Source organism: Chiloscyllium plagiosum, chromosome 9 (genome assembly GCF_004010195.1).
Source record: "Chiloscyllium plagiosum isolate BGI_BamShark_2017 chromosome 9, ASM401019v2, whole genome shotgun sequence".
In the NCBI taxonomy this organism is placed as follows: domain Eukaryota; kingdom Metazoa; phylum Chordata; class Chondrichthyes; order Orectolobiformes; family Hemiscylliidae; genus Chiloscyllium; species Chiloscyllium plagiosum.
Window position 1 is genome coordinate 21,902,985 of NC_057718.1, and position 5,106 is coordinate 21,908,090.

Here is a 5,106-nt window from a genome sequence, read left to right on the forward strand (position 1 = left end):
GTGGAGGTTGGGTTGGTGGGGGGTCATGGAGGGAGTGGTCTTTCCGGAACGCTGATAGGGAAGGGGAGGGAAATATATCCTTGGTGGTGGGGTCTGTTTGGAGGTGGTGGAAATGACGAAAGATGATACGATGTATCTGGAGGTTGGTGGGGTGGTAGGTGAGGACCAGTGGGGTTCTGTCCTGGTGGCGATTGAAGGGGTGGGGTACAAGGGTGGAGGAGCGTGAAGTGGAGGAGATGCGGTGGAGAGCATTGTCAACCACGTCTGTGGGGAAATTGCGGTCTTTGAAGAAGGAGGCCATCTGGGTTGTTTGGTAGTGGAATTGGTCCTTCTGAGAGCAGATGCGGCAGAGGTGAAGGAATTTGGAATATGGGATGGCGTTTTTACAGGGGGCAGGGTGGGAGGAGGTCATGGTCATGGTCCAACAGGTTTATTTGGAAGCACTACCTTTCGGAGTGCTGCTCCTTAATCAGATGAAGAAGCAGCCCTCCGAAACTTAGTGCTTACAAAAAATCTGTTGGACAATAACTTGCTGTTGTGTGATTGACAAAGGGAATTATTTAGAGAATATGATCTTTGTTAGATAATTGTGATTGCAGTGAGTCATAGGTAAGCATGGCCTCCTGAGTTTGCTGGATGTAACTGCAGTCTCTTAGAGCTTTCTAGAATGCCTTATGGAATCAAAAGCAACTTCCCAGTTTTCCCTGAATTATCTGCAAAATTTTTAATCTGGCTGTTTCCTTCCCCGCACTAGCATGGCTAAGGTGGGTGAACAACATATTGACGTATTGTGGCTCCCAGTGCTATTTTGAGTATACTTCCACCCACCCTATTTCCTGTAAGGAATCTGTTCTATTCTCACAGTTTCTCGATTTCTGTCACATCTACTCTGATGATATGAACTTCCACAGAAGGTCAGGAAAGAGAGGAAGAGGAACTCAGCAGCTTGGCTTCCAGCAGACAAGACTGCTGTGTTTCTGGCTCCCTAATTTGAGAGGAGAGTGAAAATTAAGGAAAACATCTTATGAAAGATGATTCTTTGGAAGGATAGAGGTTACTGACAATACCTTCATTTGTGTAGAAATGAATGTGGTTCTCCCCCATTGATTTTTCACCCTGCACCCTTGAGATGAATGGCTGACTTCGGCTGCCCCTCAATTCATTTGCATGCCTTCAACCTGAGGTAAATGTAGCCCTTGATACCCCTCAGGTTTTGCCTGGCCTAGCTGGGAACTGCAACTGTAACAGCCCAACTGATGGGTTACTAGAGTATGCAGAAGGGAAAGACCACCTCTCCTTTCACTGGATTTGACCCGGTACACTGATGTGCCCATTGTTTTGGAAATACCACAGAGGATTTTACTGTTATCAATGGGGGGGGATCAGATCTAACCAGTTACCCGAGATAACTGTCCAAACTCAATGTGCAAGAGGTGTCCAATGTTGGAGCAGACCACCTGGAGATGGATTTAGACTCCATCATGAGCACAAGGACACAAAAGAGGTAGTGGGAGGCCTAGTCTTCCAGATGTAGTTCCCTTATTCCCATGAGAAAATTCCAGGAGTTTTTACAACGTCAGCAAAGTCGCTCAGTTAACATTGGGCAAGTGGAAAGCTCTTATTCCTCAGTTTCTGATGGCCTAGAGAGTAGAAACATTCAAACTAGTAGACCTGCGCCTCACCACCTACTTCACATTCAATAACAAAACCCACAAACACGTCAACGGAACACCTATGGGATTACCAATATCATAGCGGAAGCAGTAATGCAGAGACTTGAACCAGCTGCCCTCCCATCTATCCTACCCAAACGTAGGGCCTGCTATGTACATAACACCTTTGTCGTCACAAAACGGAACAAATTAGAGGAAATATACATCTCCATCAACAATATCTTGACAGGCATAAAATTCACAAATGAAGAGGAGAATGACAACAGGCTCCCATTCCGTGACATGACAGTTGAACATACCAGCGTCTACAGAAAAACAACAAACACAGACCAAATACTTAACTTCAGAAGCAATCATCCCAACACCCACAAATGGAGCTGCGTCAAGACATTATTTCAATGAGCTACATCACACTGCAGCACACAAGAACTACAAAGAGCAGAGGAAAAGTACCTATACAATGTTTTCAAGCAAAATGGGTACTCAATAAATACAATCCGCTGATTCCTCAGAAAAGCAGACAAAAGGAAACCATAAACTATAACCACATTACCTTACATCAAAGACATATCAGAAATGACTTCAAGACTACTCAGACTCCTTGGCATCATGGTAGCCCACAAACCTACCAATACATTTAAATAGCAACTTAATGAACCTAAAGGATCCATTAGATACTACCAGCAAAACTAATGTCATCTACAAGATACCATGCAAGAACTGTAAAAAAACATTACATCAGACAAACTAGCAGGAAACTTGTCATCAGGATACATGAACACCAACCGGCCACCAAAAGACACAACCCACTATCACTAGTTTCTATACATACAGACAAAGAGGGACACCACTTTGACTGGGACAACACACACATCCTAGGACAGGCGAAACAAAGAAATGCAGGAGAATTCTTAAAAGCATGGCAGTCTAACTAGAACTCCATCAATAAAGGTTAGGATTTGGAAACAGTGGTGTTGGACTGGGGTGTACAAAGTTAAAAATCACACAACACCAGGTTATAGTCCAACAGGTTTATTGGAAGTACTAGCTTTTGGAGCACTGCTCCTTCATCAGTGGTAGTTGTGGAGAATAAGATTGTAAGACACAGAATTTATAGCAAACATTTACAGTGTGATATAACTGAAATTATATATTGAGGAAGACCAGGATTGTTTGTTACGTCTCTTATCTTTTAGAATGACCATGTTGGTTTCAGTTGTTTCATATGTAAATTGGAAAACTTCTTTTAAAAGTTACATTCTCAAGTGTACTTTAACAACTGGTGTCATGTCAGCCAGATAATGTATTGAAGGTGTTAGTTCCCTGTGTGAGGCTGTCATGCCACAATGGTCAGACTGATTCTAATCTATAAAATGGATTTACAGAATCTTACATGAATTCATGCAGTTTTTGAGCAAAGTAAAATATAATTCTGCAAGTACAAATTCACCCCACAAACTTATACGTGTATGTGTGCATGTGGGTTTGTGTGTGTGTGAGGAGGGGGGAGGTTATGAGTGTCTGTGAGAGGGTGTGTGTATGTGTGTGAGTGTAAAGGGGTTTAAGTCTGTGAGAGGGTTTGTGTGTGGGAGTGTATGTGTGTGTATGAGAGAGGGTCTGCGTATATGTGTGTGTGTGTCCATCAGTCTGTCTGTGTGTGTATAGTGCAATGGGGTCACCAGTAGTGTGATATATACCTGAGGTCCCAGTTGAGGCCATCCCCATGGGCACCAAACTTGGCTAAACCTCCGCTCAGGCACTTTTCGTTGTTGCCTGTCCTGAAGTCCGCCTTGCAGGCTGGTCACCCAAAGGTCCGAGGTCAAACGTCCTGGACTGCTGAAGTGTTCTCCCACTGGGAGGGAATAGTCTTGCCTGTTGATTCTGGATTAGTGGTGCTGGAAGAGCACAGAAGTTCAGGCAGCATCCGAGGAGCAGTAAAATCGACGTTTTGGGCAGAAGCCCTTAATCAGGAATAAAGGCAGAGAGCCTGAAGCGTGGAAAGATAAGCTAGAGGAGGGTGGGGGTCGGGAGAAAGTAGCATAGAGTACAATAGGTGAGTGGGGGAGGGGTGAAGGTGATAGGTCAGGGAGGAGGGTGGAGTGGATAGGTGGAAAAGGAGATAGGCAGGTAGGACAAGTCCGGACAAGTCATGGGGGCAGTGCTGAGCTGGAAGTTTGGAACTGGGGTGAGGTGGGGGAAGGGGAAATGAGGGAGCTGTTGAAGTCCACATTGATGCCCTGGGGTTGAAGTGTTCCGAGGCGGAAGATGAGGCGTTCTTCCTCCAGGCGTCTGGTGGTGAGGGAGTGGCGGTGAAGGAGGCCCAGGACCTCCATGTCCTTGGCAGAGTGGGAGGGGGAGTTGAAATGTTGGGCCACAGGGCGGTGTGGTTGATTGGTACGGGTGTCCCGGAGATGTTCCCTAAAGCATGGTGGTGAGGGAGCGGCGTCGATTTTACTGCTCCTCAGATTATTCCTGATGAAGAGCTTTTGCCTGAAACGTCGATTTTACTGCTCCTCGGATGCTGCCTGAACTGCTGTGCTCTTCCAGCACCACTAATCCAGAATCTGGTTTCCAGTATCTGCAGTCATTGTTTTACCTGCCTGTTGATTGTTGTGCGGTGTCCATTCATCCATTGTCGTAGCCTCTGTTTGGTCTCACCAATCTACCATGCCTCAGGGCATCTTGCCTGCAGCGTTTGAGGTAGACAACGTTAGTTGAGTCGCATGAGTACCTGCCACGTACATGGTGGGAGGTGTCCCCACGCATGATGGTGGTGCCCTTGTCGACATTCTGACACGTCTTTGCAGCGTCTACAGTGACAAGGGTGTATGGTATGGCATCCTACACACAGACACACACTCACGCAGACCCTCTCTCATACACTCACACATACATACCCTCTCACAGACTTAAACCATTTTACACACACACACCCTCTCATAGACACTCATAACCTACACACCTCCCCCCCAACAAACTGAGTTTCTCCAACATTCTCTTATATTTGTTTAAGATTTTAAGCATCCGCACTGTTTTTTTTTTCACTTTTAGTACGAGTTTTCATTGTGGTTGGTTCCTTTCGTTCTTTCTTTCCTACACCTGAAAGAAAAAGCAATGCAGCCCCCTTAAGTTGATAGTAGACGTTCTGTCACCCGAACCAGGCAGACAACGCAGGGCTTAATACATAGCTGCAGCTGGTTGCTGTAACGGTGAAATTATAGATTTATTAAGTTGCAGGAAATTACACAAGCGTACAGCCGTCACTGGACAAGGAAAGCAAGTGAAACGGCCCTGCAATCGCTTGCGGTGAAAGTTCACTCAGAGGAAGACAGCTGTCAAATCGCGAGCGTTGCTCTCAATCACGGAAGTGATCGCTACCAATCGCAAAGCGAATTCGTTTGCCAATCACTCCCTCAGCGGCTTCTCGTTGGAC